The 11,250-nt window shown below is 40.0% G+C and overlaps 1 pseudogene; it reads right to left on the reverse strand.

Moving 5' to 3' along the window:
- Window positions 1-335: 335 nt before the first annotated feature.
- Window positions 336-1,708, reverse strand: LOC137220963 (cilia- and flagella-associated protein 53 pseudogene; annotated as a pseudogene).
- Between the last annotated feature and the right edge of the window lie 9,542 nt (window positions 1,709-11,250).

Consider the following 11,250-nt stretch of genomic DNA (forward strand, 5'->3'; position numbering starts at 1 on the left):
GCCTCGAGATCAGGAGATGCCCAGGAACCTGGTGGCTTCTGTCGCTATCCATTAATCCCAAGATCACAGCTGGTTGGCCCATTGTCACCAGCCTCCTGGAGTAGTAAAGCAATTTTTTTTTTTTCTGTCTGCCAATTCTCAACTCTCATGGAAACAGATCGCCAGTTCTAAGGAATGTCCCTCCTAATAATAACATGCTGGGCTGCTTGTGGGTCTGCAAGGATGGTGATAAAATTGAAGAGGCTACTGTACTTTGTTATTTTTAAAGAACATACAAGCATATTGTAGTCATAAATATTAAAAGACTGAGAAAAAATATGCTGGCGTTTATGAGACTATGCTGGAAGCTTATTATGACAAACTGTCCACATGGGGTGCATGTTTCTGGATGACACCTGATGGGTGATCCAGATCTCCTGGATCTTGTCCTGACAAATCTTGTTTGCTGCTATCTCTGCTTGAAACTTCGTCCTCCTCTGCTTCCTGAGACTGCAGCTGGTAGGATATTTGCATCTGCAGCAGCCTTCTGTACTCTTGGGCTAAACCGTAGCCTCTTGCAAAATTCTCCTACTCTCTGTTAAGTTCTTCAAGACCTTCATTTGTGGGATCCTATTCCATAGCACCTTCTTCCTGTTCTTTGCCTTTTCTTTGCAAGCTTTCTTGCACTTGAACTTTTCTTGTACACATGACCTCATTCCCACGTTGTTTCCTTTCCTTCCTGTCAAGTCGCAGCAAACTGTCCTTCTCAGCCAACTTCTTTTCCTTCTTTTCCTCTATTATTCTGTCTAATTCTTTCTCCCAAGCATCTTCCTCTTCACGTTGCTCTGCTAAATATCCCTGAGAAAGCTTCCGTTTTCTTCCCATGTCTTCTCTTTTCTTGCTTCTTTCTTATTAGTCTCTTCGTGGACTTTTTTTTTTTTTTTTTTTTTTTTTTTGCGGTGGCCTCTCCCGTTGCGGAGCACAGGCTCCGGACGCGCAGGCTCAGTGGCCATGGTTCACGCGCTCAGCCGCTCCGCGGCATGTGGGATCTTCCTGGACCGGGGCACAAACCCGTGTCCCCTGCATCGGCAGGCGGACTCTCAACCACTGCGCCACCAGGGAATCCCTATTCGTGGAACTTTTGAAGGGCCCTTTGCATGAGCTTCATGTTCAAGTCCTGCTCTGTTCTCTATTCCTGTTGAATAGGTCCTACCTTCTCTCAGAGGGCTTTTTGCAAAAAGGTCCTAATTTCCTGCTTTGTCTCCTCTTCCTTTAGCTTATACTGTTCTTTCTCAAGTTTACCCTTTGTACCGTTGTTTCTCCTCTTCTCTGTCGCTGCACCACCCGCTCTTGTGTTTGATGTTGGTGACCTGGGTGCCCAGCCCCTGGTGTGTGTTCTCCACCAGCTCTTTCTGTCTCCTCGCCTCCTGGGCTTCTCAGTTTTTCTTGGCTCATTGGTCTTTCTCCCAGGATTCTGAGACCATCTCCTCTTCCACCAGCTTCTACCTCTTCAGCTCCTCACTGAATTCTGCCTGTGCTTTCCGCTCTTCACACACCTTCTGACGGATATAAAGCAACTCAACATGGACCTTCTCGCAGCATTATTTGAATTGCTATCTAACTTTTTAGCCACAAAACTCTGTCTTTATTTTCCTTTTTTCTCTTTCAATAATGATTTTTCTTCTCATTCTTTGTTTTCCTCCTCAATTGTTTCTTCTTTCAACTGCATTTCAGTAAAATACTCATTTTCTTCTGATGTTAAACGTTCATGTAGTTTATTTCATCTTTTGTCAGTGTAGATGGAATACTGTACTTAAATATTTTAATATATTGAGGTAACATTGGTTTATAACATATATGTTTCATGTGTACAACATTCTATTTCACCTAATGTATACACTACAGTGTGCTCACCACCAAAAGCTTAGTTTCTATCCATTGTGATACATAATTCCCTTTACTGGTTCAGACCTTCCCACACACCTTCCCCTCTGGTAACCATTACTCTGTTCTCTGTATCTACATGTTTATTTTTGTTTGGTTTAATTTATTTACTTATTTATTTATTTACCACGTATGAGTGAATTCATAAGGTACTTGTCTTTCTCCATCTGGCTTATTTCACTTAGAATAATACCCTCAAGATCCATCTATATGGATCTATATGCAAATGGCAAGATTTCATTTTTTCTGGCTTAGTAGTATTCCATTGTATATATATATATATACCACATCTTTATATCCATTCACCCATTGATGTGTACTTAGGCTATTTCCATATCTTGGGTATTGTAAATAATGCTGCCATGAACATAGGGGTGTATACAACTTTTTGAATTCGTTTTTTCATATTCTTCAAAAACTATCCAGAGTGGAATAGCTGGGTCATATGCTAGTTCTATTCTTAATATTTTGAGGAATCTCCATATTGTCTTACATAATGCCTGCACCAATTTATATTCCCACCAACAGTGTGTGAGGTGTTTCTCCACCTCCTTTCCGACACTTGTTATCTCTTGCCTTTTTGATAATAGCCATTCTAACAGGTGAGAGGTGATAGCTCATTGTGGTTTTGATTTTCATTTCTCTAATAACTAGTGATGTTAAACATTTTTCCACGTGACTATTGGCCATCTGTATGTCTTCTTGGGAAAAATGTCTATTCAACTCCTTGCCCATTATTAAATCAGGTTGTTTTTTTGCTGTTGTTGAGTTGTATGAGTTCTTTATATATTTTGGATATAACCCTTTATCAGATATAGGATTTTCAAATATCTTCTCCCATTTGGTAGGTTGTCTTTTTGTTTGGTTGATGGTCTCCTTTGCTGTGCAGAAGCGTTTAGTTTGATGCGGTCTCATTTGTTTACTTTTGTTTCCCTGTCTGAGGAGATGTATCCAGAAAGATATTGCCAAGACCAATGTCTGCACGAAGTCTTGTATGCAAATTTTCATAGCAGCTTTGTTCACAGTAGCTGAAACCTAGAAACAATCCAAATATCTATGAAATACTAATATGAAATAAAAGGAATGAACAGTACTGCTATACAAAACAACATAGAGGGATCTTAAAATCGTTACACTAAGTAACAGAATCCAGACACAAAAGATAGCATATGGTATGATTTTATTCACATAGAGTTCTATCTGAAAGGAAAGCTATAGTGACATATAGTAGACCAGTGGTTGCTAGGGCTTGGGGGTCCCTAGGAGTTGGGGGTAAGAACAAGGGATATATGAAAAAGGGCATAAGACATATTAGGGTGATGGAAATTTTCTTTACCTTATTTGTGGTTATGGTTATTCAACTGTTGTCAAAACTCATCAAATTGTACCATTAAAATGGATAAATTTTAGTGTATGTAAATTATACTTTAAAAATCTAATTAATTTAAAAATATCTAATAAATTCTGTCATTTAATAATAGTACTATTATGAGTTGTGGGACTCACTGCTACCTCTTGGGATTTTTGCTGCATAAGCATCATACCTGTAGCAATATGCTTGATACTATCTATTAATTCTTAAGGGTTTACTATATGGCAGGCACTTTTTTGACTGATTTTACAGTTTTTGATAAAATAATCTTTCTACCGCCCTGCGAGGGAAGCATTGTTATCTCCATTTGACAGATGAGGAAACTAATCACAAAAATATTAATTAACAGCTAGTAAGTGTCAAATTTACATTTTGAAACAGGTAATTTGACTTTAAAGACAAGATTCTTAACCATGACTGCATGGTGAAAGGCAAACACAGGAAATGTACATGTCAATACACTTCAGTCTGTTTAATCTCCCAAATGAAGGGTATATGCAAATAGTAAGTCCTATGAATTCAAGAAGGGTGAGACTTGGCATGGGAAACCTTCATTGGGAAAGGTAATTCTAGTTCAGCGTCTTAAAGTTTGAGAAAGATTTGAATGGTTGAGTAGCATCAGAAAATGTGACTTTCTGAAAGTCACCTGATGTTAGACAAGGCACTTTGCTTCTCATAAAGCCAATCATTTCATTCTTAGACTCAACTGGGATATTCTCAGTAATAAAGGATGAACACTCACAGTCTCTTCTAAGCAAAAGTCATGTCAATTTGTTAATTGTAATTTGGTGTGCTTTAAAATCAAAGGTAATTCTTACCAGAAACTTTAATATCTGCTATTAGATTAGACATTAAAGCCGTATTCAGAGAGAATTTTAAAATATTGAAGCCAAACCTTTCACACTTTTGAAAAAAGAAATTGCTTCAAATGTTGTGCTCCAGTCACTCCAGCAGATGGCAATACAATCATTGTTAAAAAAAAATTGCTTCACTATCCAACTTAAAAAAAAAAAAAGACAAAACCAACTTATATTTATTTATTTATTTACCTCTGTGGTGAGTCCTTCTCTGTGGTAAGCTAAAACAATGAATTCTACACAAGATTTTTAAAGATTGCAAAGCTTTCTAACACCCTACTTATAAAGGACTTTAAATACTAAACTAAACACTGATCTTTATTCTGTAGAAAATGGGGAAAAAGTACATGGTTTTTGAGTCAGGACTGACACGGTCAGAACTGTACGTTAGGAAAATCACTCTGACAGGGAAAGGATGCATGGAAGGATGTGGAAAGATAGAATAAATATTGCTTGAAATGGTCTAGAACAGAAGTAATAGGAACTTGATCTTGGCCATGGCAGTAAAAACTATGGCTTACATGAGGAAATAACTGCAGGCATACAAGTGAGAGACCTGAGCAATTGATTGAATGTTAGAAGTTCCAAAGAAGGAAGAGCCAAAGATAACTCTTGTGTTTGAATCTTGGTTTGGGCGAAAGCTTACTAGAAGGGGCAGGAATGGGTTTGGACCAAAGGGAATTTTTTGCAGTGCCATGACGCACCTATATGCTGATTTAACTCAGCAGTTGACAAGCCAGTCTGCTGTTTAGATGAGAAGCAAAATTTAAGAGACAGATGCACACATGGTGGATATTTGCAGCCACAGGAGTAGATGAGAAAGTCTGAGAGAGAAAAAGCCTGAAGTCCTAGAAACCTTCTGGAGAATGCTTGCATTTAGGAGAAACTGATGATAGGATTAAGTTTAGCAGGATTTTCAGGTGAGCATGCTGTCTTCAAGGGCCTATAGACAAGGACAAATGGAACAAGAATAATATTTCACAAAGTTTGAGATCCTTTGTAAAGAGGTCATTGGACTTTGAGAAACCATTAAACAAATGGATGGAGGCAGAAAGATTATTATGAGAAAGGAGTGGAGAGCTTAAGAAAAAGTGTAAACTCTCTTTTTAAATTTTTTTTTAAATTTTTTTGACTACGTTGGGTCTTCGTTGCTGCACACGGGCTTTCTCTAGTTGTGGCGAGTGGGGGCCACTCTTCCTTGCTGTGCGCATGCTTATTGAAGTGGCTTCTCTTGTGGAGCACGGGCTCTAGGCACGTGGGCTTCAGTAGTTGCAGCACGTGGGCTCAGTAGTTGTGGCTCACGGGCCCTAGAGAGCTCCGCGGCATGTGGGATCTTCCCGGACCAGGGATCGAACCCGTGTCCCCTGCATTGGCAGGCGGATTCCCAACCACTGCACCACCAGGGAAGTCCCTGTAAACTCTCTTTTGAGAAGTTTGGCAGTGAAGGGAAGGGAAGACCTGGTTCTGTAGATTGACTGGACAGTGGGGACAAGGGGAAATTTTTATACAACACAGAGCTTTCCGTATGTTTGTATCTGCCGTGAAGGAGACATTTGAAATTATACGAAAACTGTTTTCCTTTTTCTTCTTAAATGGCATCTAGATAATTTAATGAAACTGCATAACTTCATTTTACCAGAAATTTGTAGATGTAACAAAAAATGGGAAATATAATTTGACAGTGAATGTTACAACATGTTTCTCATTATTTATTATTTATCCAGTGTCTACCTGGCTCCTTCCTCTCTGTTGCTGATGCCTGAAGCTTTGGGACTATGAAACTTAGTCATGCTAATCCGGTCTGTTCCCAGAGTCCAAGATCTTTTGAAATGGCAACAAGTGATAGCTCTGAAGGGGCTGCTGTAGCATCAACGAAGCATTTAGAATCATAGAAAACTCTAAAGCACATTCCTCTGTTATGATATGTGAGATGTGAGCATGTTTTCTTGTCCAAACTTTTAATTCTACCCTTTCTGGTTTTTTTTTTTTTCCTTAAGAAAAAGAAAAATCAGTTGGCAATGCTTTATCTTGTTGGCAGAATTCCTGAGGTATAGAATTTGCTTCTTGCCACTAGAATTTTTGTGTCATGTGTCATTTTTGTGCAAAGGAATCTGCAGAGGCTGCCAGTTGAATCTGTCTGAGGAAAAAATAATATAGCCTTGAGTTGCAAACAACCAAGTCTGCCATCAAATATGATAAACATACTGGTTTCATTAAAAACTAATAGCAAGGGGCTTCCCTGGTGGCGCAGTGGTTGAGAATCTGCCTGCTAATGCAGGGGACACGGGTTTGAGCCCTGGTCTGGGACAATCCCACATGCTGCGGAGCAACTAGGCCCGTGAGCCACAACTACTGAGTCTGCGCGTCTGGAGCCTGTGCTCCGCAACAAGAGAGGCCGCGATAGTGAAAGGCCCGTGCACCGCGATGAAGAGTGGCCCCCGCTTGCCACGACTAGAGAAAGCCCTCGCACAGAAACGAAGACCCAACACAGCAAAAATAAATAAATTACTAACCCCCAACATCAAAAAAAAAAAAAAAAAAAACTAATAGCAAGACAGAATTTTCAAACACAGAGACAATGGAAAGTAAAGACAGGGAGAAGGTGGGGGGAAATCCTCCAGGAACTCTTATGTGTTCTTACAGCACAAACAGTTGATTTATAAATTCCCAAACACCTGTCTCTGCTTTCAATTCTTTAAAACCACCCTGTACCACTTCTGTCAACAGTCCCATCAAGTGAAAGATGACGAAATTGCTCCTGCCTGCTAGGTATCTCACCCCACATGTTGACATGTTTGGAGGGCCGGGAATGGTAAATGATAGGGCTACCATGGAGGGCTGCACAATACAATTTTTATGTATATCAGAACCCAAACAGAGAAAGCGAAGAAATCAACTTTTTTTTTTTTACATCTGTAAAGATCAGAAATGCAATTTTAACTCTGACTTTCAATAAACAGAGATTTATTTTTAACGGGGAGGGCATGTCATTCATTTACTCCTTTTTATATTTTTTGCAGAATCGATTGATTAGGTGGTGAACACATTATACACCTATTATCCTGATCATTGCTTTGGAAGTAGTGGGAATCCAAATTCATAGAGAAAACAGATTCTCTAAATAGATCCTCCTACTTTCAATAAAGCTGTCTTCTTAGGTTAGATCTTAAGATCCTTAAGGACAGGAACTTGTTCTTATCCTTTTTTATTTTTTATTTACTTATGTGTTTATTTTTGTCATACAGTGTATTTTTAAAATACTACCTGTTTAACTCTTTTAAATTTTGACAATCACTTTCAGTTTTCAAGTCAACAGCCATTCCCATTCCTAGGCCAACAAAACCTTTATTCCGTTTAACTCTCTGGTGGCAATGGACTCTAGGAAAGGAGGGAGGTCCTCCCCCCAGCCCAGGAGATGAATGGTGATTGGTTTTAAACCAAATTGGGCTGGCTCTCCTACGTCCTCATTTATGATTGGTTTAGAGTCGGACATAGAAACAGCTTCTGGCCAATGAGACCTGAGGGGAAGTCTGCGGGGACTTTTGAGAGTTTTTTCCGTTCTGATGTGAAGAGGGAAACATACAAGAGACCCTTTCACCTTTCCTACTTTTTAATACAACTGTGTGCGGGCATCATGTTTGTAGCAGTGCCACACTCGCGGGGAAAGCTAGAGAACTGAAAAGAGCTGAAGCAGAAGGCCCACTTAGTGGCAGGATTCACCAACGCTGTTAATTACTTTTGGGCTTCCGGCCACGAGAGATGATAATAAATGCCCTCATGACTTCAGCCACATTTAGTTGGATATTTTGTACTTTGTAGCCAAAAACATTCTAACTGAGGCAGCAATTTAAAAAGATCTCTCTTATAGTAATAAAATAATAACAATTTGGTTATTACTTGGACTAAGCTATTCCGTTTCCAGGAACATTGTATTAAAATTTAAATAACTTCAAAAAAATAAAATAAAATAAAAAGATCTCTCACATTACCTCATTGATTCTGCTAATAATCTTGTGAGTGTTATCTGGAGTCTGCTGAGGACGTCGAGACCCAGAATGTTGAGCTGACTTGACTAACACTGCAAAACTAGTAGGTGGCAGACCTAACACTGAAATCCTAGCTTTGGATGACCCTGCACGTGCTCTGGGTAATGCACTTGATTGTTTAACTTGGGCTGAGTAAGGACGAGTAAAGATTTGCTGAGATGAGTGAAGCTGCAATCTTGGGGAAATTTCCTTTATTCCTCAGGCAATCCCTCATGAACTTTCAGGTCTGCTAAAGGCTGGTCTCTTCCTAACACTCTGGGGGAGTCCATTGTTAGTATTCCTAGACATAAAGATTTGGAAGGAAATTCTTTTTCACATTTGTCCCATCTTCTTCCTACCTTTCACTGATTTGTACTGAAAATTCAGTCTGCTCTTACTTCTAATGGAATGCCCTGTTCCAAGAACCTCACTGTTATCTGTGAGGTGAGATGGAGTCCAGCCTCACAGGAGAACTCCTGCCCTTCCTCTTTCTAATCATCTATCTTCCTTGGGCATGGGTAAGTGTGATTCCCAATTCCACTTCGATTTCCAAAGGAGGGGATAGCTTCTCTGCTTCATACTGGCTCTGACTTAGACCTGTGACCATCCCTGGATCTTACCAGGCCCATTTCCACACTCTTTAAACTTCACAAATGCCTAGCACAAAATCCCTGCCACCCCTGCCTTATAAACTACTTCTGGGAGCAGGTGTGATTTTTATCACTCTCTGTCTTAACATGGGTTTCTTAGAAAACAAAGCCCAATGTACAAACTTAGAAGCTAATGCTTTATTGGGGGTTCAGTCCCGGGAAATCTAGAGTGCAGGACAGTGGGTGCATTAACAGATCCAGCAGTGCTCTAATCCAGTTTCTTCTTGGCAGTTGGTGTCATATGTGGGATCTATAATGGTGACTCCATTGGCATTTGGTGCCTGCCTCTGGAACCACTCTTGCTGGCCAGTAATCAAAACAAGTGGTCAAGTGTGGGTAGGAAGGGTCTGTTGAGTTAGACTTATTGGCTTTGAGTGATGCAGAAACTGAGTCCGAACCCAATCAGTGTTCCCAGCAAGCTGAGAAGGCATCTCTTTTTTTTTCTTCTAGTTTTATTGAGGTATAATTGGCATACACTGCTGTACGAGTTTAAGGTGCACAGCATAATGATTTGTAAGACATTTCTTTTTTTCCCCCTCACTTTAAAGGGGTTGGGTCTCTCCTAGAGGTTGATATCCTCACTCCTGCATCTCTAAGCGCTTACCTGTTCCTCCAGAGCCATAGGTAGACGGGCCAGTGCTTATTTTCATGGATGAATAAAGGAGTCCCTACCCACCCCCAAGAATGTGCAAATTATGAAATCCTATTTTGTATCTTCACTGTGTGGAACATTCTTTAACCGTAAGGGAATAAATTCCTTTTTAGGATCTGAGACCCTCTTGATATTGGCTAACTTGTATTGCTACAGTCATTACGCTTTATCAGAACAAAACGTAAATTGAAAACTTTTGTCTTGTACGGTATGTTTTGATGGGTGCACCAAAATTTTTATTTTCTCTATTGCTTTCATAAAACACACAGAAACTGATGAGTTTGAATTATATAAACCCAGCAGGGACGGAAAGCATTAGATTAGTTCAAGGAGAAGGAGATGAGGCAGGAGATATAATTCAGATAATCAAAAATGGTTGTTTTAGTTCTGGAGCAGAGTTTTAAATTATATTTTTTCTTCTTGTCTAAATTTTTCTATGTTTGTAGAAAATTTTAAGAAAGGGTTTGCTTTTCTTTAATAATAAGCCAGTATCCACCAATGGAACTTCTTCTCTGTAAAAATCTCTGAGCAGTATATTTGGAAACTCATGTCTATAAAGGCAGAATTGGAGACATAAGTCTGATTTAACTCCACATGTCAGCAACAATACTTGAGCTGCATTCCTTTTAGCACTTGTCACCAACAAATACAATTTAGCCAGTGATTCTTGATGAAAAGCATCACGTGTGCCATGGGAAGCCCAGGGATCGCACCCTCTATGGTGTGGTGAGCTCTCAGGCTCACTGTACCACATTCCCATCTCAGCTGCATATTGCAATGTGTTGACCAGGCCCTGCCTCTCATGACATATTTGTGATGGAACTGGAGCATTTTAGCTGCCCCCATAGCCACAGACCTGGAGCAGATCTATGATCTAGGTGAAGTGCTCTGAGTTTTGGTCAACACTGTCAAAATAAAATAGCGTTCGAAGAAGAGTGGCTGCTGAGGAAAAAAGTCAAATACAGATGTTCCGCTTGCTTTGATACTTCATTTTGGATACTAGAAAGAGCGGAGGATCTGGATTTAGACCCAGTTCAGTTTTATTCCTGGCTTCTTCATTTATTAACTCTTTATATTAGAGTGTGTTTTAAAAAATTTCAGAATCTCAGTTTCTTCTCTGCAAAATGGGAATGCTCATTCTGACCTCAAAAGGCTCCTGTGAATAGGAAATGAGAGGCTGAATGGAACTATAGGCTCACATCCTGACTCCTAGTAGGTCTTCATTAGAGTTCTACCTCTCTCTTTCTCCTTCCTCCTCTGCCCAACACACCCTCCCTCCAACATTTCTACAGACCAGGTATGCCGTAGAACCTGGTGCTTGGCTTACACAGCAGTTCTCTCTGATCTGTCTTGACACCTTCCACTGTCCATGCGAGGAAAGCTGTATTTTCTTTCCCCAGCTTCCTTTGCATCTAGAGATGGAGGACACACTTCTGGCCAATAGGACATAAAAGGATATCCCCCGAGGATTTTCAAGGAAAGTTTTGGCTTACTGATAAACAGACAGAAGCAGCTGGAAACACTCTTCTTCCTACCTGGAACGCCTGGATCTGGGACAGCCATTTTGTCACCATGTGGCAATAAGCATGCTAGAAAATCCACAAGAATCACAGAGCCTTGCAGAGATGCAAGTCCTGACTTCAGCTTGTAGCTGCCTATTCCAGTTTTTCAGTACATAAGAAAACAACTTTATTTGGTCAAGCCACTTGACATATATAATTAGGTAAATGGGACAGGGGTTAGAAGAAGAGGAGAAAGAAAGGGGGAGAAA

This window comes from Pseudorca crassidens, chromosome 3 (assembly GCF_039906515.1).
Source record: "Pseudorca crassidens isolate mPseCra1 chromosome 3, mPseCra1.hap1, whole genome shotgun sequence".
Lineage (NCBI taxonomy): Eukaryota > Metazoa > Chordata > Mammalia > Artiodactyla > Delphinidae > Pseudorca > Pseudorca crassidens.